At 52.5% G+C, this 24,747-nt stretch overlaps 1 protein-coding gene and 1 long non-coding RNA gene across 3 annotated transcripts in view; one reads left to right on the top strand and one right to left on the bottom strand.

Moving 5' to 3' along the window:
* The window catches only part of LOC144822555 (uncharacterized), a 198,453-nt gene extending 194,858 nt beyond the window's left edge, over positions 1 to 3,595 (top strand). The window contains exons 2-4 of one of the 2 annotated variants that reach the window (XR_013608640.1): positions 2,462 to 2,534; positions 2,629 to 2,710; positions 3,348 to 3,595. This is a non-coding gene — a long non-coding RNA (uncharacterized LOC144822555). Of the gene's footprint in view, positions 1 to 152; positions 2,535 to 2,628; positions 2,711 to 3,347 lie in introns of those variants that run through there. The other variant, XR_013608639.1, reaches the window with a different exon arrangement.
* The window catches only part of CDK15 (cyclin dependent kinase 15), a 448,471-nt gene that overhangs the window by 171,067 nt on the left and 252,657 nt on the right, over positions 1 to 24,747 (bottom strand). The gene's annotated exons all lie outside the window — the stretch shown is intronic.

Raw genomic sequence — 24,747 nt, 5'->3', positions numbered from 1 at the left:
TTTTATTTACTGATCCGAGTTGGATTGGTAAATAAATAGAAAAAATGTACAAATGTTTTTGGTTCTTTTAAAGCAGTGGGGGAAACAAAACCGGGGAGCAGAGCAACATGAGGGAACAGAAACAAAACATGGAGCTGGGGGTGGAGCAAAACTGGACCCCTGTGGAGGAAACAACACGGAGGGCGCAGGTGGTGGGTAAAGAACATCAAACAAGCAAGAGACAGAGAACAACGTTAAATTAAAGTGAAGCAATGTTACACAATGGGTGGGATGCAAGCCTCTCTATGTTCTTGGTAAGCCCTTAATATGACTTTTGGAATCAGACAGCTAAGCTACATGTTAGGCTTGACCTATTGAACACCTAGAAAGCTTACTGACCTATGCCAAAGACCAGTTATGCCAACCCTGGGACTTTCATGAACTTAGCTCAGTTTATTGCAGAGTTGTTCCTTGCTCCCCTGAAATCCAGTCCCTATGCCAATATCTCAATATCTGGAGAAGAAAGATTCAATACAGCCAGACACCAATGTAGCAGGAGGTGAATTGCATAGCTCCCACTGGCGATCCCCATCCACCAACATCCTGATACCCAGTACCCCCACATTGAAAACGAGATCCTTGGGGGGGTACCCTGCACCTCTGCAGCAGCAGCTGGTGACCTGATGGTTGGTGGTGGTGTGGTGTTCGGGAGAGAGGAGCGCCTTGCACTTGTGTAGCCAAGATGGTGGTTCACTGAGGGATCAAGACGAAAGGCAGGCTCCGCAGCGAAGACGATGGCGGCTCCTGAGCTGTGAGTGGGTAGGAGAGATACTCTGGAGCAGACTGTGGCAGATCAAGCACACAGTCCAGGCGGCGCGGAGTCCTGCCTGGTAAAGCTGAGAGATGTGAGACCTGCTGAATAGGATGAAAGCCGCGGGGCCTGGGCGTGGTGCCAACGGCGCTGACTGCGCCCGCTACCCAGCGAGATGTGGCCTATGAAATCCCATCTGCGCCTCATGAATCCAGCATGCTGCCCCGCCTGATACATGCTTGCTGCAGTGGAGGCTGTGGTGCCCCGGCACCACTAACGGAAAATTCATCTGTGCCCCGGCTTGGAGTCTGCCGAGAGCGCTGGTGGACACGAGAGCGGCATCATCTATAGGCCGTGAGAAGAGCATTGTGGCGATATGGGTGTGAGAGGGACTGGTCCCGACACCGTTACGGAGGCGATATGCAGGGGAGCTGAGTGGACTTCGACCCCTGTGGGGCGTCCCCTCTCATCTTTGTCTACACTAGGCGGATCCCCAGTGAGTGACTTGCTTGGGCGAGTCTGAAGATCTGGCTGTCGGCACCGACGTGGAGGTGACGTGAGCTACTGCCATTTGGGGAGGCATCACAGCCCTGCTAACCATGGTGGCCTCTGCCGCACAGCTGAAATTAGGCCCTCAGACAGGGATTGAGAGGACCGAGCTGGGGCGGCTGCCGAGAAGAGAGGGACAACGGTCCACCTTCCTTGCTGTCAATAGGTGCCTCTGCCAACTGAGCGTTCCTCATGCCATGCTATTCCCAGCTCGCCTCCGAGAGGTTACACCTTCAGGTGTCCATTTCATCCAGACCCCGCAAGACGCTTGGACCTAGATTGAATCAAAACTGGGCATCAAATCGGGGAGCCTCCCCGCGCTCCATTCATCACCGAAGGAAAACAGCAACCGATAAGAGAGGAGCCCCATCAATGGCAGAGGCCCACGATGAGCGCCACAAAGTAAGCAATGCGACGTTAATGCGGCGATCACTGTTTAAACACTGCGGAAGCCTCGATGCCGATATGTATACAACTCACAGAGTTGTCTCTATATAGAGGACTCCACTGTAAGATGGCCGCCATAGGAGGTAGATAAATCTAGATACCATCAAAAAAGCGGGAGAGAGCAGGTATTTAAATAGATGCTAGGCGTGTCACAGTTGAGTTATTCTCTCGCGAGACTACGCCACGATTGAGACCGTTTCGAAGAATCACAATTTAGAACAAGTAAGTGTGTGAGCTCTGTTACCTATCTGAATAATTTGTAAACTAGAGATCTAAATTTCGGCAAGGGCTACCCCAGATTTATGACGGGAGCAAAGTCATATCAATGCCATATCTTCTTCGCCACAATTCAGGGACATTGATATCACGATTGAAGTACTCTAATAACTACATATAAATGTTTATACATTTTTTGTATCAAAACCAGTCTCTGAGTACGAACTTAAACGTCGTAGTTACCTAAGGAGAATTAATACTTGATATAGCGATATGACAGTAAATGCATAACGCAAACACGAAATACTTTATGCTCGTTTAAGTTTAAGCAACAGTGAACACTTGAACAAGTGTATAAATCCATATAAACACTCTTTAAAGTAATGTTCTGTGTAAGTAGCATAGTGATTTATCCAGCCAACTTAAATATGTTATAACCGACAGAATCCATTTCTTTAGATACGCTGTGGAGACGCAAATTCAAAAGGCTCATCCCATCATCTTTTTCTTGCCTAAATTCTTACAAGATAAGGTAATTCTTTTGGCTTTCATATATCGACGAGTGCAATGCAGGGTTATCCGCCATTAGACCACTATATATAATTGGAACCTGTTTTTTCTGGCAGGACTCTTGGAAATCGTAAAATCTTATATATCGCAAACGCTGATTCCATCATCTCTTCTTGCTCGTATGCTAACTAAGCAAAGGTAACTCTTTAATTTCAATAGTCCAATAAGCACAATGTCAATAGACCTTTAGGTGCAATTTGTAGTGATGTGTCTGAAACTGTAAATCCACCGCCCGCAATGGGGTTTATTTAGACAACATGCAGGCACCATACATCTATATATATGGTGACGTTTTTCAAAAAGAGGTTGTTTAGGCTAAATAACCTATGTAAGTACAAAACTATATATGATTCCCCCAAACTAGTAAGTTTGATGGTGTAGAAAAGCATAAATTCGTCTCATCACAACGATAGCAAGGCATTTGAGGTGATGAAAATAACAATTGAAGTATGAGCAAACAACAGCAAAACGTTATGGTGTTCAAAGTAATAAGGCAAGTCGGAGACACCAATAGCAGATTCATGGCGAAGTTCGCAAAAAACTATGTATCAATGTATCATGCACATATCATTAGGAATGCATAATGTTCCTTAACGACAAGCTGAGCATCAGCAATACTTGAGTTAATCAATTCATGTATTAATATATAGATTTGATGTAATTACTAAAATAATGTACAGGAAAGAGCCTAACAGCTCTATAGGCACTTGGTTTATATAAGTTTTTAATTTTTACATTAAAAAAGGTAACAAAATTATTGTTGTATCTTTCACAGGGGGTCTCTACTCTCTAAAGATTGAATTGTCCTGAGGATGGCCTTAAGGATGTAACAACTACAAGGCCGAAACGTCGACTTTTTTTGTCCACATCATTTAAATTGAAATAATTTAGACAATTGAATCATTGTTTTAGGTTGTGCAAGATTCATTGTTATTTAATCATTAAGAGTGGACTACAGCGCAAGTGGATCCCACGAATAATTCATTTATTTCTAATCCATTTGTTTTTGATGAATCTTCTTATTGTAACAGTACCCTTTTAATACAAATTTTTATAAAGAAATATTGTTTAACAAACATAAAACCCGTGTAGCTTTTCTTCTTCTTGAGTATTTTGATTACTGTGTCCAAACTAATGAGACAAAATATAATAACAGCAGGCATTAATTAAATTTAGTTGATCAGAAATACATATAGTTTGTGCGATCAATTACCTGTGATTCAATTTTGAACAAATTCCCTTGTAGGAATCTTTATTGTATTGAATTATAGTCCAAGCTCGCAAGGGTATATTGGGTCACCCACCCCTCCTAAACTACAAAGTAAGCAGAGCAGTAACGGAAATCAACAATACTGGCATGTGCCCCCAATCTTTTCTCAGTGAACACAGGGACCAGAACTCGAAAGGATATCAGGTTCCTCTATCTGCGGAGGACATGGACACTGATCTACCTAAGATTACCCCTAAAACTGCAGACAAAATTATTTGAAAGTGGGTTATGAGTAACATTGGTCAGCTCACATGATGGGAATGATGCTCTTGGAATGTATGTCTGTCTTTTATCTTCTATCTGCGCTCTTCTTTCTTATAGTGGGGATATGACCCTAATCCCTAATCCCAGCTTGATCTGTATGGGGATGGACAGGGTTAGGATGTGCTGCATAACCACTGGCCACTTTCCTTCACCCCTTGTTGCAGTTCCGTGGGTCCTTCCGCGAATAGATGCCCATTGGTGTCATGTTTGGATGGGGTCCGGACTATTGCCTGTGCTCGGGAGAGGGAGTTGGGGTTTTTATTGTTTGTTTGTTTGTTTTCCAGTTGGGGTTTAGGGGTGCCTGGTGAACGGGGTACAATTGAGACATACCACTAGGAACATAAGAGTGTAGGCTAATGAGTGTCCCCAGGGAGTGGGGACAGATGACACCAATTGACATATGGCCCCCACCGTAGAGTTAAAATTGCTTTTGTGGAATGTCAGACGGATGAACACCATGTCTAAATGACATAAAGTATATGCCTATCTTGCTAGGAGAGGGGTACACACCGCCCTGCTGCAGAAAACACATATAATGGCCAAAGAGGAGACCCCTCTACATCGCAGGTGGTGAGGTCAGGCCTTTTATACAGACTACTCCGCCTTTGCCAGAGGGGTATTGGTGTGGATTAAACTAGGGGCACCTTTTCAGTAGACTGGCCACCTAATGGATCCCGAGAGGTGTTATGTAGTGGTTACTGGTAAATTAGACAGCCGGGATGTGATCATTTGGAGTCTCTATGGCCCAAATGTAGACCAAATATCATTCTCAGCAATCCTTTCGAGAACATTAGCACCATATCTAGTGGGGTCCGTAATCCTGGGAGGAGATCACGATTGTGTGGCACACATTGACTTAGATCGCTCCCACCCACCCCATAGGCAGTCCCCAGCCGCCAGGACTGCTGATGTTTTGAAGGAATGGCAGTCCCAATGGGGCCACCTTGACTCATGGAGAACATTATACCCAGATGAAAGAGACTATTCCTTTTTCTCACACCTACATGAATTACACATCTGGTTAGATGCTATCCTTTGTACACCTAATATGCAAGATCTCATAACTAGTTAGTATTTAGCTAGAACAATTGCTGATCACAATCCCCTTTTGTTAGGATTCCATTTGACACGGACTAGGCTGTGTATCCCCACTTGGTGACTAAAACCGGAATCCCTAGAAGATCCAGTTTTTCAGTCCGCAGTATGAACGGCTATAGCGCCTATAGGGCAATACTTTTCAGAGAACTAAGGCGCAGCATTAAGCCCACTTGTAGTATGGGATGCCTTCAAAGCGATGATTAGAGGTAGATGTATCTCTGAAGCAACAGAAATTCATGGGGCCCTTCTACGGGAGACATTGGCCGCTGAACAGAAGTTGAGGGATATTGAGAAAAATAGACATGACTGGAAGCTAAAGAAAAAGTGGCCGAGCAGGTTGAAAGGTTGCGGTGCTTCGATTACAGGAATTATATGATCCACGCACATGCAGAAAGGGACCATACTGGGGCACTCCTGGCATGGTTGGCTAATACTGTAAAGAGGGGATTGGTCATCCTGGAACTTAGAGAAGAGCACACTCCCACGATCTTTCGGATGCAAGATATCAATCAGGCGTTCCACGATTATTATGCCAATCTATATCAGAGCAGGTGACCGGAACCAGTGCAGACATAGATACCTTTTTGGGAACTCTGGTGTTGCCAATCATGTCCGAGGCGGAGGTGGATTCCCTAGAAGCAGACGTTGAACACCACGAGGTCAGGGCCGCCATTAAATTGATGGCTAGGAATAAAAGCCCCGGAACCGACGGCTTGCCAGTCAAATTCTTCTCTGTGTATGTTGAGGAGCTGGGCCCCCGGCTAATGGAACTCTATATTTTGGCGAAACAAGGGGGCAGACTCCCTGCGAACACAAGGGAAACCCTGGTCATGCCGCTATTAAAACCCAGTAAGCCAGCCTTTGATAAAAACAGCCCACAAGTCGCAATCAATGCTCAATCTGGATTACAAGATCCTGAGCCAAATTCTGGGCACATGGCTTCTCTCATACATGACGACCCTCATTCATCAGACTTCTGTGTCTCATATAGTACGGAGGAGGCCACAGCCTTTGTGGTGGATATAGAAAAGGCCTTTTATAGCCTGGAATGACCATATCTTTTAGGAGTGGTAAGAAGGTTTGGGCTGGGATCTAACTTCGTGGAATTTACTGCCTTACTATATATGCACTTTTGGGCACGGGGAACGGTCACGGACAGTTATCAAGTGGGCAGGGGTATTAGGCAGGGTTGTCTCTTATCGCCCCTCCTCTTTGCCCTGGCTATGGAGCCTCTGGCCTGTCGAGCCGGAACTGGCGTCCCTACCGGGGCCTTTAAGTAATGGGTAGGCAACACCATATTGCACTATATGCCGACAACCTTTTACTTTTCCTCCGCACCGTGAGAGAGGATTTTGAAGGGGCAATAGAGCTCCTTGCACACCTCGGAAGGGTATCGGGCCTATTGGTTAACTGGAGAAAATCGTGCCTGTTTCCTACTGCAGCTGGTAGAGATAGATCAACAGTAGTAGGCAAAGTACTATGGGAATCCAGAAGGTGTTAAAATCTGTCATGACCCTGCTGACCTCCTGGAGGGCAATATCGAGAAGGCTATCCAAGGAGTAAAAATTAGTATGGAGCTCTGGGCTACCTTCCCCCTCTTGGTGATCACAGAGTCACCCTATTGAAAATGGTGGCTTTACCAAGGTTGCTATACTTCTTCAGAGTTCTCCCATTATGGATCCCGGCTGGCGTAATCCATGACTTACAATCATTGATAGTGGGGTTAAACTGAGGATTCAGCAGGCGCAGAGTGGCACTGACCACCCTTCAGAGACCTAAGGCAGCAGGTGGCCTGGCCCTTCCAGACTTTGAGAGCTATTACCTGGCTGCGCAGCGGCAGTGGCTGATGCAGTGGGTGGCCAGGAGGGTCTGTAGGACAGAGCATATGGATCCTTATGTGCCAAGTCTTCGACTTCTATCCTGTACTGTGTTGCTGCTGCCCGCCCCGAGAATAGAAGACAGTTCTGAATTTAAGAGTACTCCACAAGTGTTGGATCAGGAGTTTACAGAAGCTGAAAATTAGACGTCCATACCCCCAAGAAATCCTGCTGGAATTTCTTCTAGAACTTCCCCATGGGGGGGAACTAGCACGGGTTGAGGTAATGGATGGTGGCCGAGGCAACAACTATTGGAGTGCTATACGAGGACAGCTGTTTGCTATCATTCGAAGACTTTCGTAGCCTTATGATTTACTGCAGGAGCACTTTCTGGTGCATAGGGCCCTCACAGCAGCGATTCAAAAACATTGGGGGTCTAGGGCTATTGGAACCTTCACTTTCTGGAGGATATCTATATTTAGTAGCTTCCTCAGGCACATAAAAGGCAGTCACTTGTTTATACCGCCAGCTTCGGGCGAAGGTCTATACACACTTGATAATTTACGATTGCGCTGGGAGGGCGATCTGAGTATTCCTATAAAAGAAAAAGTTTGGGATGACTTAGAGGGCCGCTTTCCTAGAGTATCTAGGAATGCCCATTTTGAACTGATCAACTTTTTTATACTTCACAGGGCATATCTCACACCCGGATGGATAAACCGGTATTTCACAACAGATGCTGCTAAATACCCCCGATGTGAGTCAGGGGCCAAATTCCTTCATATGTTCTGGAGTTGCCCGGCGCTGGGAAACTTTTAGGGCGCAGTGACAGATGTTCTAGCTGAGGTGACCGAGAGGGAGGGTCACTGTACACCGGGGCATTGTTTACTACACATACCTCTAAGACTAAAGTGACCAGCGGATTCCAGGACCTGGTGCTCCTGCTGGCCAAGAGGGAAATTGCTAGACACTGGAAGTCCTTGAGGGTCCCTCTGTGAAGGGATAGAAAAGGGGGGTCATATGCTGGATGGATTATGAGGGGGCTATATGCCTGAGAGAGGCCAGACGAGGCAGAGGATCCTTGGAGGCTACCAGGGCATGGGAGGCATTAGTAGTAGAAGAGTTGAAGCACCCAGATTCCACCTCCCTGGAGGAGGCACTGGATACCCCCTGATAATGCAGATAGCACGCTTAATCACCACACGAAAATCCCGCTTTGAGGTCATGTAATCTTTCTTAATATGAGGCATTGGAGGGGGAACACAGGGACTAGGAGGCACAAATCGGCACAGGACACTATCCTACACCTTCTTAATGCTGTGCCTTCAACAACAATAGATTTCTTCCTAATAGGTAACTGACTCAACCATGGCACGCCTGGAGGAGGGGTTGACTGTTTATTATAGTTCGATTTGCAGTATAAATCCAAGGGACTTGGCTTAGATATTGCTGGAAGTATTTTTAGGTGTACGAATGCTTTCAATCATGTACTTTGCACGTAGATTGATGGGCTAGTATTCTTCCATACAAGATTCAACCTGGGTGAGAGGGGGCTTTTCTTGACTATCACCTGACTGGATTGATAGATATGTACCTGTCTCTATGTGTCCTATTGTGCTAGAGACATGGGCCTAGTTTTGTAAATAATAAAATGTGGTTAAAAAAATGAAAGATTCAATACACAACATCTGATTGAAACCACATGAAGTCAGTTTCTGATTATCATCAATACCAAGAAACTCGGAGCTCAGAAAGGAAGAAATATTCTGTTATAGTTCTGGACCAGCAAACTAGCAACAAACAGGGCGGTAAGTGGGATGCTACAGTGCAACTCTACTTTAATGAGACTCCATTCCCACATGACCGCCAAACACAAACTCCACTCCTAGATTGCCACTGAAACAACACCATTCTAGTATGTCTCTTTTGAAACAAACCCCTTCCTGTGAGGGGATTCCTGTTCAGAGACCAGCCCCTTCCTGTGAGGGGATTCCTGTTCAGAGACCAGCCCCTTCCTGTGAGGGGATTCCTGTTCAGAGACGAGCCGCTTCCTGTGAGGGGATTCCTGTTAAGAGTCCAGCCCCTTCCGGTGAGGTGATTCCTGTTCAGTGACCAGCCCCTTCCTTCCTGTTAAGAGATCAGCCCCTTCCTGTGAGGTGATTCCTGTTCAGAGACCAGCCCCTTCCTGTGGGGTGATTCCTGTTCAGAGACCAGCCCCTTCCTGTGAGGGGATTGCTGTTAAGAGACCGGCCCCTTCCTGTGAGGCGATTCCTGTTAAGAGACCAGCCCCTTCTTGTGAGGGGATTCCTGTTCAGAGACCAGCCCCTTCCTGTGAGGTGATTCCTGCTCAGTGACCGGCCCCTTCCTGTGAGGTGATTCCTGTTCAGAGACCAGCCCCTTCCTGTGAGGGGATTCCTGTTAAGAGACCGGCCCCTTCCTGTGAGGGGATTACTGTTAAGAGACCAGACCCTTCCTGTGAGGTGATTCCTGCTCAGTGACCAGCCCCTTCCTTCCTGTTTAGAGACCAGCCCCTTCCTGTCAGGGTATTCCTGTTCAGAGACCAGCCCCTTCCTGTGAGGTGATTCCTGCTCAGTGACCAGCCCCTTCCTTCCTGTTTAGAGACCAGCCCCTTCCTGTGAGGTGATTCCTGCTCAGTGACCAGCCCCTTCCTTCCTGTTTAGAGACCAGCCCCTTCCTGTGAGGGGATTCCTTTTAAGAGACCAGCCCCTTGCTGTGAGGGGATTCCTGTTCAGAGACCAGCCCCTTCCTGTGAGGGGATTCCTGTTCAGAGACCAGTCCCTTCCTGTGAGGGGATTCCTGTTCAGAGACCGGCCCCTTCCTGTGAGGTGATTCCTGTTCAGAGACCAGCCCCTTCCTGTGAGGTGATTCCTGTTCAGAGACCAGCCCCTTCCTGTGAGGGGATTCCTGTTCAGAGACCAGCCCCTTCCTGTGAGGGGATTCCTGTTCAGAGACCAGCCCCTTCCTGGGAGGGGATTCCTGTTCAGAGACCGCCCCTTCCTGTGAGGTGATTCCTGCTCAGAGACCAGCCCCTTCCTGTGAGGGGATTCCTGTTCAGAGACCAGCCCCTTCCTGTGAGGGGATTCCTGTTCAGAGACCAGCCCCTTCCTGTGAGGGGATTCCTTTTAAGAGACCAGCCCCTTCCTGTGAGGGGATTCCTGTTCAGAGACCGGCCCCTTCATGTGAGGGGATTCCTGTTAAGAGACCAGCCCCTTCCTGTGAGGTGATTCCTGCTCAGTGACCAGTCCCTTCCTTCCTGTTAAGAGACCGGCCCCTTCCTGTGAGGGGATTCCTGTTCAGAGACCAGCCCCTTCCTGTGACGTGATTCCTGCTCAGTGACCAGCCCCTTCCTTCCTGTTAAGAGACCGGCCCCTTCCTGTGAGGGGATTCCTGTTAAGAGACCGGCCCCTTCCTGTGAGGGGATTCCTGTTCAGAGACCAGCCCCTTCCTGTGAGGTGATTCCTGTTCAGAGACCAGCCCCTTCCTGTGAGGTGATTCCTGTTCAAAGACCAGCCCCTTCCTGTGAGGTGATTCCTGTTCAGAGACCAGCCCCTTCCTGAGAGGGGATTCCTGTTAAGAGACCAGCCCCTTCCTGTGAGGTGATTCCTGCTCAGTGACCAGTCCCTTCCTTCCTGTTAAGAGACCGGCCCCTTCCTGTGAGGGGATTCCTGTTCAGAGACCAGCCCCTTCCTGTGAGGTGATTCCTGCTCAGTGACCAGCCCCTTCCTTCCTGTTAAGAGACCGGCCCCTTCCTGTGAGGGGATTCCTGTTCAGAGACCAGCCCCTTCCTGTGAGGTGATTCCTGTTCAGAGACCAGCCCCTTCCTGTGAGGTGATTCCTGTTCAGAGACCAGCCCCTTCCTGTGAGGAGATTCCTGTTCAGAGACCAGCCCCTTCCTTCCTGTTAAGAGACCGGCCCCTTCCTGTGAGGGGATTCCTGTTCAGAGACCAGCCCCTTCCTGTGAGGTGATTCCTGTTCAGAGACCAGCCCCTTCCTGTGAGGTGATTCCTGTTCAGAGACCAGCCCCTTCCTGTGAGGGGATTCCTGTTTAGAGACCAGCCCCTTCCTGTGAGGTGATTCCTGTTCAGAGACCAGCCCCTTCCTGTGAGGTGATTCCTGTTCAGAGACCAGCCCCTTCCTTCCTGTTAAGAGACCGGCCCCTTCCTGTGAGGGGATTCCTGTTAAGAGACCAGCCCCTTCCTGTGAGGTGATTCCTGTTCAGAGACCAGCCCCTTCCTTCCTGTTAAGAGACCGGCCCCTTCCTGTGAGGGGATTCCTGTTCAGAGACCAGCCCCTTCCTGTGAGGTGATTCCTGTTCAGAGACCAGCCCCTTCCTGTGAGGGGATTCCTGTTCAGAGACCAGCCCCTTCCTGTGAGGTGATTCCTGCTCAGTGACCAGCCCCTTCCTGTGAGGGGATTCCTGTTCAGAGACCAGCCCCTTCCTGTGAGGGGATTCCTGTTCAGAGACCAGCCCCTTCCTGTGAGGTGATTCCTGTTCAGAGACCAGCCCCTTCCTTCCTGTTTAGAGACCAGCCCCTTCCTGTGAGGGGATTCCTTTTAAGAGACCAGCCCCTTCCTGTGAGGGGATTCCTGTTCAGAGACCAGCCCCTTCCTGTGAGGGGATTCCTGTTCAGAGACCAGCCCCTTCCTGTGAGGGGATTCCTGTTCAGAGACCAGCCCCTTCCTGTGAGGGGATTCCTTTTAAGAGACCAGCCCCTTCCTGTGAGGGGATTCCTGTTCAGAGACCAGCCCCTTCCTGTGAGGTGATTCCTGTTCAGAGACCAGCCCCTTCCTGTGAGGTGATTCCTGTTCAGAGACCAGCCCCTTCCTGTGAGGTGATTCCTGTTCAGAGACCAGCCCCTTCCTGTGAGGTGATTCCTGTTCAGAGACCAGCCCCTTCCTGTGAGGTGATTCCTGTTCAGAGACCAGCCCCTTCCTGTGAGTGGATTCCTGTTTAGAGACCAGCCCCTTCCTGTGAGGTGATTCCTGTTCAGAGACCAGCCCCTTCCTGTGAGGTGATTCCTGTTCAGAGACCAGCCCCTTCCTTCCTGTTAAGAGACCGGCCCCTTCCTGTGAGGGGATTCCTGTTAAGAGACCAGCCCCTTCCTGTGAGGTGATTCCTGTTCAGAGACCAGCCCCTTCCTTCCTGTTAAGAGACCGGCCCCTTCCTGTGAGGGGATTCCTGTTCAGAGACCAGCCCCTTCCTGTGAGGTGATTCCTGTTCAGAGACCAGCCCCTTCCTGTGAGGGGATTCCTGTTCAGAGACCAGCCCCTTCCTGTGAGGTGATTCCTGCTCAGTGACCAGCCCCTTCATGTGAGGGGATTCCTGTTCAGAGACCAGCCCCTTCCTGTGAGGGGATTCCTGTTCAGAGACCAGCCCCTTCCTGTGAGGTGATTCCTGTTCAGAGACCAGCCCCTTCCTTCCTGTTTAGAGACCAGCCCCTTCCTGTGAGGGGATTCCTTTTAAGAGACCAGCCCCTTCCTGTGAGGGGATTCCTGTTCAGAGACCAGCCCCTTCCTGTGAGGGGATTCCTGTTCAGAGACCAGCCCCTTCCTGTGAGGGGATTCCTGTTCAGAGACCAGCCCCTTCCTGTGAGGGGATTCCTTTTAAGAGACCAGCCCCTTCCTGTGAGGGGATTCCTGTTCAGAGACCAGCCCCTTCCTGTGAGGTGATTCCTGTTCAGAGACCAGCCCCTTCCTTCCTGTTTAGAGACCAGCCCCTTCCTGTGAGGGGATTCCTTTTAAGAGACCAGCCCCTTCCTGTGAGGGGATTCCTGTTCAGAGACCAGCGCCTTCCTGTGAGGGGATTCCTGTTCAGAGACCAGCCCCTTCCTGTGAGGGGATTCCTGTTCAGAGACCAACCCCTTCCTGTGAGGTGATTCCTGCTCAGTGACCAGCCCCTTCCTTCCTGTTTAGAGACCGGCCCCTTCCTGTGAGGGGATTCCTGTTAAGAGACCAGCCCCTTCCTGTGAGAGGATTCCTGTTCAGAGACCAGCCCCTTCCTGTGAGGGGATTCCTTTTAAGAGACCAGCCCCTTCTTGTGAGGCGATTCCTGTTCAGAGACCAGCCCCTTCCTTCCTGTTAAGAGACTGGCCCCTTCCTGTGAGGGGATTCCTTTTAAGAGACCAGCCCCTTCCTGTGAGGGGATTCCTTTTAAGAGACCAGCCCCTTCCTGTGAGGTGATTCCTGTTCAGAGACCAGCCCCTTCCTGTGAGGGGATTCCTGTTCAGAGACCAGCCCCTTCCTGTGAGGTGATTCCTGCTCAGTGACCAGCCCCTTCCTGTGAGGGGATTCCTGTTCAGAGACCAGCCCCTTCCTGTGAGGTGATTCCTGCTCAGTGACCAGCCCCTTCCTTCCTGTTTAGAGACCAGCCCCTTCCTGTGAGGGGATTCCTGCTCAGTGACCAGCCCCTTCCTTCCTGTTTAGAGACCAGCCCCTTCCTGTGAGGGGATTCCTGTTAAGAGACCAGCCCCTTCCTGTGAGGGGATTCCTGTTAAGAGACCAGCCCCTTCCTGTGAGGGGATTCCTGCTCAGAGCCAGCCCCTTCCTGTGAGGGGATTCCTGTTAAGAGACCAGCCCCTTCCTGTGAGGGGATTCCTGTTAAGAGACCAGCCCCTTCCTGTGAGGGGATTCCTGCTCAGTGACCAGCCACTTCCTGTGAGGTGATTCCTGTTCAGAGACCAGCCCCTTCCTTCCTGTTTAGAGACCAGCCCCTTCCTGTGAGGTGATTCCTGCTCAGTGACCAGCCCCTTCCTTCCTGTTTAGAGACCAGCCCCTTCCTGTGAGGTGATTCCTGTTCAGAGACCAGCCCCTTCCTTCCTGTTAAGAGACCGGCCCCTTCCTGTGAGGGGATTCCTGTTCAGAGACCAGCCCCTTCCTGTGAGGTGATTCCTGTTCAGAGACCAGCCCCTTCCTGTGAGGTGATTCCTGTTCAGAGATCAGCCCCTTCCTGTGAGGTGATTCCTGTTCAGAGACCAGCCCCTTCCTTCCTGTTCAGAGACCAGCCCCTTCCTGTGAGGTGATTCCTGTTCAGAGACCAGCCCCTTCCTGTGAAGGGATTCCTGTTCAGAGACCAGCCCGTTCCTGTGAGGGGATTCCTGTTCAGAGACCAGCCCCTTCCTGTGAGGGGATTCCTGTTCAGAGACCAGCCCCTTCCTGTGAGGGGATTCCTTTTAAGAGACCAGCCCCTTCCTGTGAGGGGATTCCTGTTCAGAGACCAGCCCCTTCCTGTGAGGTGAATCCTGTTCAGAGACCAGCCCCTTCCTTCCTGTTTAGAGACCAGCCCCTTCCTGTGAGGGGATTCCTTTTAAGAGACCAGCCCCTTCCTGTGAGGGGATTCCTGTTCAGAGACCAGCACCTTCCTGTGAGGGGATTCCTGTTCAGAGACCAGCCCCTTCCTGTGAGGGGATTCCTGTTCAGAGACCAGCCCCTTCCTGTGAGGTGATTCCTGCTCAGTGACCAGCCCCTTCCTTCCTGTTTAGAGACCGGCCCCTTCCTGTGAGGGGATTCCTGTTAAGAGACCAGCCCCTTCCTGTGAGGGGATTCCTGTTCAGAGACCAGCCCCTTCCTGTGAGGGGATTCCTTTTAAGAGACCAGCCCCTTCTTGTGAGGCGATTCCTGTTCAGAGACCAGCGCCTTCCTTCCTGTTAAGAGACTGGCCCCTTCCTGTGAGGGGATTCCTTTTAAGAGACCAGCCCCTTCCTGTGAGGGGATTCCTTTTAAGAGACCAGCCCCTTCCTGTGAGGTGATTCCTGTTCAGAGACCAGCCCCTTCCTGTGAGGGGATTCCTGTTCAGAGACCAGCCCCTTCCTGTGAGGTGATTCCTGCTCAGTGACCAGCCCCTTCCTGTGAGGGGATTCCTGTTCAGAGACCAGCCCCTTCCTGTGAGGTGATTCCTGCTCAGTGACCAGCCCCTTCCTTCCTGTTTAGAGACCAGCCCCTTCCTGTGAGGGGATTCCTGCTCAGTGACCAGCCCCTTCCTTCCTGTTTAGAGACCAGCCCCTTCCTGTGAGGGGATTCCTGTTAAGAGACCAGCCCCTTCCTGTGAGGGGATTCCTGTTAAGAGACCAGCCCCTTCCTGTGAGGGGATTCCTGCTCAGAGCCAGCCCCTTCCTGTGAGGGGATTCCTGTTAAGAGACCAGCCCCTTCCTGTGAGGGGATTCCTGTTAAGAGACCAGCCCCTTCCTGTGAGGGGATTCCTGCTCAGTGACCAGCCCCTTCCTGTGAGGTGATTCCTGTTCAGAGACCAGCCCCTTCCTTCCTGTTTAGAGACCAGCCCCTTCCTGTGAGGTGATTCCTGCTCAGTGACCAGCCCCTTCCTTCCTGTTTAGAGACCAGCCCCTTCCTGTGAGGTGATTCCTGTTCAGAGACCAGCCCCTTCCTTCCTGTTAAGAGACCGGCCCCTTCCTGTGAGGGGATTCCTGTTCAGAGACCAGCCCCTTCCTGTGAGGTGATTCCTGTTCAGAGACCAGCCCCTTCCTGTGAGGTGATTCCTGTTCAGAGACCAGCCCCTTCCTGTGAGGTGATTCCTGTTCAGAGACCAGCCCCTTCCTGTGAGGTGATTCCTGTTCAGAGACCAGCCCCTTCCTTCCTGTTCAGAGACCAGCCCCTTCCTGTGAGGTGATTCCTGTTCAGAGACCAGCCCCTTCCTGTGAGGGGATTCCTGTTCAGAGACCAGCCCCTTCCTGTGAGGTGATTCCTGTTCAGAGACCAGCCCCTTCCTGTGAGGTGATTCCTGTTCAGAGACCAGCCCCTTCCTGTGAGGGGATTCCTGTTCAGAGACCAGCCCCTTCCTGTGAGGTGATTCCTGCTCAGTGACCAGCCCCTTCCTGTGAGGGGATTCCTGTTCAGAGACCAGCCCCTTCCTGTGAGGTGATTCCTGCTCAGTGACTAGCCCCTTCCTTCCTGTTTAGAGACCAGCCCCTTCCTGTGAGGGGATTCCTGTTAAGAGACCAGCCCCTTCCTGTGAGGGGATTCCTGTTCAGAGACCAGCCCCTTCCTGTGAGGTGATTCCTGCTCAGTGACCAGCCCCTTCCTTCCTGTTTAGAGACCAGCCCCTTCCTGTTAGATGATTCCTGCTCAGTGACCAGCCCCTTCCTTCCTGTTTAGAGACCAGCCCCTTCCTGTGAGGGGATTCCTGTTAAGAGACCAGCCCCTTCCTGTGAGGGGATTCCTGTTAAGAGACCAGCCCCTTCCTGTGAGGGGATTCCTGCTCAGAGCCAGCCCCTTCCTGTGAGGGGATTCCTGTTAAGAGACCAGCCCCTTCCTGTGAGGGGATTCCTGCTCAGTGACCAGCCCCTTCCTGTGAGGTGATTCCTGTTCAGAGACCAGCCCCTTCCTTCCTGTTTAGAGACCAGCCCCTTCCTGTGAGGTGATTCCTGCTCAGTGACCAGCCCCTTCCCTCCTGTTTAGAGACCAGCCCCTTCCTGTGAGGTGATTCCTGTTCAGAGACCAGCCCCTTCCTTCCTGTTAAGAGACCGGCCCCTTCCTGTGAGGGGATTCCTGTTCAGAGACCAGCCCCTTCCTGTGAGGTGATTCCTGTTCAGAGACCAGCCCCTTCCTGTGAGGTGATTCCTGTTCAGAGACCAGCCCCTTCCTTCCTGTTTAGAGACCAGTCCCTTCCTGTGAGGGGATTCCTTTTAAGAGACCAGCCCCTTCCTGTGAGGGGATTCCTGTTCAGAGACCAGCCCCTTCCTGTGAGGGGATTCCTGTTCAGAGACCAGCCCCTTCCTGTGAGGGGATTCCTGTTCAGAGATCAGCCCCTTCCTGTGAGGTGATTCCTGTTCAGAGACCAGCCCCTTCCTGTGAGGGGATTCCTGTTCAGACACCAGCCCCTTCCTGTGAGGGGATTCCTGTTAAGAGACCAGCCCCTTCCTGTGAGGGGATTCCTGCTCAGAGCCAGCCCCTTCCTGTGAGGGGATTCCTGTTAAGAGACCAGCCCCTTCCTGTGAGGGGATTCCTGTTAAGAGACCAGCCCCTTCCTGTGAGGGGATTCCTGCTCAGTGACCAGCCCCTTCCTGTGAGGTGATTCCTGTTCAGTGACCAGCCCCTTCCTTCCTGTTTAGAGACCAGCCCCTTCCTGTGAGGTGATTCCTGCTCAGTGACCAGCCCCTTCCTTCCTGTTTAGAGACCAGCCCCTTCCTGTGAGGTGATTCCTGTTCAGAGACCAGCCCCTTCCTTCCTGTTAAGAGACCGGCCCCTTCCTGTGAGGGGATTCCTGTTCAGAGACCAGCCCCTTCCTGTGAGGTGATTCCTGTTCAGAGACCAGCCCCTTCCTGTGAGGTGATTCCTGTTCAGAGACCAGCCCCTTCCTGTGAGGTGATTCCTGTTCAGAGACCAGCCCCTTCCTTCCTGTTCAGAGACCAGCCCCTTCCTGTGAGGTGATTCCTGTTCAGAGACCAGCCCCTTCATGTGAGGGGATTCCTGTTCAGAGACCAGCCCCTTCCTGTGAGGGGATTCCTGTTCAGAGACCAGCCCCTTCCTGTGAGGGGATTCCTGTTCAGAGACCAGCCCCTTCCTGTGAGGGGATTCCTTTTAAGAGACCAGCCCCTTCCTGTGAGGGGATTCCTGTTCAGAGACCAGCCCCTTCCTGTGAGGTGATTCCTGTTCAGAGACCAGCCCCTTCCTTCCTGTTTAGAGACCAGCCCCTTCCTGTGAGGGGATTCCTTTTAAGAGACCAGCCCCTTCCTGTGAGGGGATTCCTGTTCAGAGACCAGCACCTTCCTGTGAGGGGATTCCTGTTCAGAGACCAGCCCCTTCCTGTGAGGGGATTCCTGTTCAGAGACCAGCCCCTTCCTGTGAGGTGATTCCTGCTCAGTAACCAGCCCCTTCCTTCCTGTTTAGAGACCGGCCCCTTCCTGTGAGGGGATTCCTGTTAAGAGACCAGCCCCTTCCTGTGAGGGGATTCCTGTTCAGAGACCAGCCCCTTCCTGTGAGGTGATTCCTTTTAAGAGACCAGCCCCTTCTTGTGAGGCGATTCCTGTTCAGAGACCAGCCCCTTCCTTCCTGTTAAGAGACTGGCCCCTTCCTGTGAGGGGATTCCTTTTAAGAGACCAGCCCCTTCCTGTGAGGGGATTCCTTTTAAGAGACCAGCCCCTTCCTGTGAGGTGATTCCTGTTCAGAGACCAGCCCCTTCCTGTGAGGGGATTCCTGTTCAGAGACCAGCCCCTTCCTGTGAGGTGATTCCTGCTCAGTGACCAGCCCCTTCCTGTGAGGGGATTCCTGTTCAGAGACCAGCCCCTTCCTGTGAGGTGATTTCTGCTCAGTGACCAGCCCCTTCCTTCCTGTTTAGAGACCAGCCCCTTCCTGTGAGGGGATTCCTGCTCAGTGACCAGCCCCTTCCTTCCTGTTTAGAGACCAGCCCCTTCCTGTGAGGGGATTCCTGTTAAGAGACCAGCCCCTTCCTGTGAGGGGATTCCTGTTAAGAGACCAGCCCCTTCCTGTGAGGGGATTCCTGCTCAGAGCCAGCCCCTTCCTGTGAGGGGATTCCTGTTAAGAGACCAGCCCCTTCCTGTGAGGGGATTCCTGTTAAGAGACCAGCCCCTTCCTGTGAGGGGATTCCTGCTCAGTGACCAGCCCCTTCCTGTGAGGTGATTCCTGTTCAGAGACCAGCCCCTTCCTTCCTGTTTAGAGACCAGCCCCTTCCTGTGAGGTGATTCCTGCTCAGTGACCAGCCCCTTCCTTCCTGTTTAGAGACCAGCCCCTTCCTGTGAGGTGATTCCTGTTCAGAGACCAGCCCCTTCCTTCCTGTTAAGAGACCGGCTCCTTCCTGTGAGGGGATTCCTGTTCAGAGACCAGCCCCTTCCTGTGAGGTGATTCCTGTTCAGAGACCAGCCCCTTCCTGTGAGGTGATTCCTGTTCAGAGACCAGCCCCTTCCTGTGAGGTGATTCCTGTTCAGAGACCAGCCCCTTCCTTCCTGTTCAGAGACCAGCCCCTTCCTGTGAGGTGATTCCTGTTCAGAGACCAGCCCCTTCCTGTGAGGGGATTCCTGTTCAGAGACCAGCCCCTTCCTGTGAGGTGATTCCTGTTCAGAGACCAGCCCCTTCCTGTGAGGTGATTCCTGTTCAGAGACCAGCCCCTTCCTGTGAGGGGATTCCTGTTCAGAGACCAGCCCCTTCCTGTGAGGTGATTCCTGCTCAGTGACCAGCCCCTTCCTGTGAGGGGATTCCTGTTCAGAGACCAGCCCCTTCCTGTGAGGTGATTCCTGCTCAGTGACCAGCCCCTTCCTTCCTGTTTAGAGACCAGCCCCTTCCTGTGAGGGGATTCCTGTTAAGAGACCAGCCCCTTCCTGTGAGGGGATTCCTGTTCAGAGACCAGCCCCTTCCTGTGAGGTGATTCCTGCTCAGTGACCAGCCCCTTCCTTCCTGTTTAGAGACCAGCCCCTTCCTGTTAGGGGATTCCTGCTCAGTGACCAGCCCCTTCCTTCCTGTTTAGAGACCAGCCCCTTCCTGTGAGGGGATTCCTGTTAAGAGACCAGCCCCTTCCTGTGAGGGGATTCCTGTTAAGAGACCAGCCCCTTCCTGTGAGGGGATTCCTGCTCAGAGCCAGCCCCTTCCTGTGAGGGGATTCCTGTTAAGAGACCAGCCCCTTCCTGTGAGGGGATTCCTGCTCAGTGACCAGCCCCTTCCTGTGAGGTGATTCCTGTTCAGAGACCAGCCCCTTCCTTCCTGTTTAGAGACCAGCCCCTTCCTGTGAGGTGATTCCTGCTCAGTGACCAGCCCCTTCCCTCCTGTTTAGAGACCAGCCCCTTCCTGTGAGGTGATTCCTGTTCAGAGACCAGCCCCTTCCTTCCTGTTAAGAGACCGGCCCCTTCCTGTGAGGGGATTCCTGTTCAGAGACCAGCCCCTTCCTGTGAGGTGATTCCTGTTCAGAGACCAGCCCCTTCCTGTGAGGTGATTCCTGTTCAGAGACCAGCCCCTTCCTTCCTGTTTAGAGACCAGCCCCTTCCTGTGAGGGGATTCCTTTTAAGAGACCAGCCCCTTCCTGTGAGGGGATTCCTGTTCAGAGACCAGCCCCTTCCTGTGAGGGGATTCCTGTTCAGAGACCAGCCCCTTCCTGTGAGGGGATTCCTGTTCAGAGATCAGCCCCTTCCTGTGAGGTGATTCCTGTTCAGAGACCAGCCCCTTCCTGTGAGGGGATTCCTGTTCAGACACCAGCCCCTTCCTGTGAGGGGATTCCTGTTAAGAGACCAGCCCCTTCCTGTGAGGTGATTCCTGTTCAGAGACCAGCCCCTTCCTGTGAGGTGATTCCTGTTCAGAGACCAGCCCCTTCCTGTGAGGGGATTCCTGTTCAGAGACCAGCCCCTTCCTGTGAGGTGATTCCTGCTCAGTGACCAGCCCCTTCCTGTGAGGGGATTCCTGTTCAGAGACCAGCCCCTTCCTGTGAGGTGATTCCTGCTCAGTGACCAGCCCCTTCCTTCCTGTTTAGAGACCAGCCCCTTCCTGTGAGGGGATTCCTGTTAAGAGACCAGCCCCTTCCTGTGAGGGGATTCCTGTTCAGAGACCAGCCCCTTCCTGTGAGGTGATTCCTGCTCAGTGACCAGCCCCTTCCTTCCTGTTTAGAGACCAGCCCCTTCCTGTTAGGGGATTCCTGCTCAGTGACCAGCCCCTTCCTTCCTGTTTAGAGACCAGCCCCTTCCTGTGAGGGGATTCCTGTTAAGAGACCAGCCCCTTCCTGTGAGGGGATTCCTGTTAAGAGACCAGCCCCTTCCTGTGAGGGGATTCCTGCTCAGAGCCAGCCCCTTCCTGTGAGGGGATTCCTGTTAAGAGACCAGCCCCTTCCTGTGAGGGGATTCCTGCTCAGTGACCAGCCCCTTCCTGTGAGGTGATTCCTGTTCAGAGACCAGCCCCTTCCTTCCTGTTTAGAGACCAGCCCCTTCCTGTGAGGTGATTCCTGCTCAGTGACCAGCCCCTTCCCTCCTGTTTAGAGACCAGCCCCTTCCTGTGAGGTGATTCCTGTTCAGAGACCAGCCCCTTCCTTCCTGTTAAGAGACCGGCCCCTTCCTGTGAGGGGATTCCTGTTCAGAGACCAGCCCCTTCCTGTGAGGTGATTCCTGTTCAGATACCAGCCCCTTCCTGTGAGGTGATTCCTGTTCAGAGACCAGCCCCTTCCTTCCTGTTTAGAGACCAGCCCCGTCCTGTGAGGGGATTCCTTTTAAGAGACCAGCCCCTTCCTGTGAGGGGATTCCTGTTCAGAGACCAGCCCCTTCCTGTGAGGGGATTCCTGTTCAGAGACCAGCCCCTTCCTGTGAGGGGATTCCTGTTCAGAGATCAGCCCCTTCCTGTGAGGTGATTCCTGTTCAGAGACCAGCCCCTTCCTGTGAGGGGATTCCTGTTCAGACACCAGCCCCTTCCTGTGAGGGGATTCCTGTTCAGAGACCAGCCCCTTCCTGTGAGGTGATTCCTGCTCAGTGACCAGCCCCTTCCTTCCTGTTTAGAGACCAGCCCCTTCCTGTTAGGGGATTCCTGCTCAGTGACCAGCCCCTTCCTTCCTGTTTAGAGACCAGCCCCTTCCTGTGAGGGGATTCCTGTTAAGAGACCAGCCCCTTCCTGTGAGGGGATTCCTGCTCAGTGACCAGCCCCTTCCTGTGAGGTGATTCCTGTTCAGAGACCAGCCCCTTCCTTCCTGTTTAGAGACCAGCCCCTTCCTGTGAGGTGATTCCTGCTCAGTGACCAGCCCCTTCCTTCCTGTTTAGAGACCAGCCCCTTCCTGTGAGGTGATTCCTGTTCAGAGACCAGCCCCTTCCTTCCTGTTAAGAGACCGGCCCCTTCCTGTGAGGGGATTCCTGTTCAGAGACCAGCCCCTTCCTGTGAGGTGATTCCTGTTCAGAGACCAGCCCCTTCCTGTGAGGGGATTCCTGTTCAGAGACCAGCCCCTTCCTGTGAGGTGATTCCTGTTCAGAGACCAGCCCCTTCCTTCCTGTTTAGAGACCAGCCCCTTCCTGTGAGGGGATTCCTTTTAAGAGACCAGCCCCTTCCTGTGAGGGGATTCCTGTTCAGAGACCAGCGCCTTCCTGTGAGGGGATTCCTGTTCAGAGACCAGCCCCTTCCTGTGAGGGGATTCCTGTTCAGAGACCAGCCCCTTCCTGTGAGGTGATTCCTGCTCAGTGACCAGCCCCTTCCTTCCTGTTTAGAGACCGGCCCCTTCCTGTGAGGGGATTCCTGTTAAGAGACCAGCCCCTTCCTGTGAGGGGATTCCTGTTCAGAGACCAGCCCCTTCCTGTGAGGGGATTCCTGTTCAGAGACCAGCCCCTTCCTGTGAGGGGATTCCTTTTAAGAGACCAGCCCCTTCCTGTGAGGGGATTCCTGTTCAGAGACCAGCCCCTTCCTGTGAGGTGATTCCTGTTCAGAGACCAGCCCCTTCCTTCCTGTTTAGAGACCAGCCCCTTCCTGTGAGGGGATTCCTTTTAAGAGACCAGCCCCTTCCTGTGAGGGGATTCCTGTTCAGAGACCAGCACCTTCCTGTGAGGGGATTCCTGTTCAGAGACCAGCCCCTTCCTGTGAGGGGATTCCTGTTCAGAGACCAGCCCCTTCCTGTGAGGTGATTCCTGCTCAGTAACCAGCCCCTTCCTTCCTGTTTAGAGACCGGCCCCTTCCTGTGAGGGGATTCCTGTTAAGAGACCAGCCCCTTCCTGTGAGGGGATTCCTGTTCAGAGACCAGCCCCTTCCTGTGAGGTGATTCCTTTTAAGAGACCAGCCCCTTCTTGTGAGGCGATTCCTGTTCAGAGACCAGCCCCTTCCTTCCTGTTAAGAGACTGGCCCCTTCCTGTGAGGGGATTCCTTTTAAGAGACCAGCCCCTTCCTGTGAGGGGATTCCTTTTAAGAGACCAGCCCCTTCCTGTGAGGTGATTCCTGTTCAGAGACCAGCCCCTTCCTGTGAGGGGATTCCTGTTCAGAGACCAGCCCCTTCCTGTGAGGTGATTCCTGCTCAGTGACCAGCCCCTTCCTGTGAGGGGATTCCTGTTCAGAGACCAGCCCCTTCCTGTGAGGTGATTCCTGCTCAGTGACCAGCCCCTTCCTTCCTGTTTAGAGACCAGCCCCTTCCTGTGAGGGGATTCCTGCTCAGTGACCAGCCCCTTCCTTCCTGTTTAGAGACCAGCCCCTTCCTGTGAGGGGATTCCTGTTAAGAGACCAGCCCCTTCCTGTGAGGGGATTCCTGTTAAGAGACCAGCCCCTTCCTGTTAGGGGATTCCTGCTCAGAGCCAGCCCCTTCCTGTGAGGGGATTCCTGTTAAGAGACCAGCCCCTTCCTGTGAGGGGATTCCTGTTAAGAGACCAGCCCCTTCCTGTGAGGGGATTCCTGCTCAGTGACCAGCCCCTTCCTGTGAGGTGATTCCTGTTCAGAGACCAGCCCCTTCCTTCCTGTTTAGAGACCAGCCCCTTCCTGTGAGGTGATTCCTGCTCAGTGACCAGCCCCTTCCTTCCTGTTTAGAGACCAGCCCCTTCCTGTGAGGTGATTCCTGTTCAGAGACCAGCCCCTTCCTTCCTGTTAAGAGACCGGCCCCTTCCTGTGAGGGGATTCCTGTTCAGAGACCAGCCCCTTCCTGTGAGGTGATTCCTGTTCAGAGACCAGCCCCTTCCTGTGAGGTGATTCCTGTTCAGAGACCAGCCCCTTCCTGTGAGGTGATTCCTGTTCAGAGACCAGCCCCTTCCTTCCTGTTCAGAGACCAGCCCCTTCCTGTGAGGTGATTCCTGTTCAGAGACCAGCCCCTTCCTGTGAGGGGATTCCTGTTCAGAGACCAGCCCCTTCCTGTGAGGTGATTCCTGTTCAGAGACCAGCCCCTTCCTGTGAGGTGATTCCTGTTCAGAGACCAGCCCCTTCCTGTGAGGGGATTCCTGTTCAGAGACCAGCCCCTTCCTGTGAGGTGATTCCTGCTCAGTGACCAGCCCCTTCCTGTGAGGGGATTCCTGTTCAGAGACCAGCCCCTTCCTGTGAGGTGATTCCTGCTCAGTGACCAGCCCCTTCCTTCCTGTTTAGAGACCAGCCCCTTCCTGTGAGGGGATTCCTGTTAAGAGACCAGCCCCTTCCTGTGAGGGGATTCCTGTTCAGAGACCAGCCCCTTCCTGTGAGGTGATTCCTGCTCAGTGACCAGCCCCTTCCTTCCTGTTTAGAGACCAGCCCCTTCCTGTTAGGGGATTCCTGCTCAGTGACCAGCCCCTTCCTTCCTGTTTAGAGACCAGCCCCTTCCTGTGAGGGGATTCCTGTTAAGAGACCAGCCCCTTCCTGTGAGGGGATTCCTGTTAAGAGACCAGCCCCTTCCTGTGAGGGGATTCCTGCTCAGAGCCAGCCCCTTCCTGTGAGGGGATTCCTGTTAAGAGACCAGCCCCTTCCTGTGAGGGGATTCCTGCTCAGTGACCAGCCCCTTCCTGTGAGGTGATTCCTGTTCAGAGACCAGCCCCTTCCTTCCTGTTTAGAGACCAGCCCCTTCCTGTGAGGTGATTCCTGCTCAGTGACCAGCCCCTTCCCTCCTGTTTAGAGACCAGCCCCTTCCTGTGAGGTGATTCCTGTTCAGAGACCAGCCCCTTCCTTCCTGTTAAGAGACCGGCCCCTTCCTGTGAGGGGATTCCTGTTCAGAGACCAGCCCCTTCCTGTGAGGTGATTCCTGTTCAGAGACCAGCCCCTTCCTGTGAGGTGATTCCTGTTCAGAGACCAGCCCCTTCCTTCCTGTTTAGAGACCAGCCCCTTCCTGTGAGGGGATTCCTTTTAAGAGA

Source organism: Lissotriton helveticus, chromosome 3_1, assembly GCF_964261635.1.
Source record: "Lissotriton helveticus chromosome 3_1, aLisHel1.1, whole genome shotgun sequence".
NCBI lineage: Eukaryota > Metazoa > Chordata > Amphibia > Caudata > Salamandridae > Lissotriton > Lissotriton helveticus.
The sequence above is the reverse complement of the archived record's forward strand: the minus strand, read 5'-3'. Positions and strand labels throughout refer to the sequence as shown.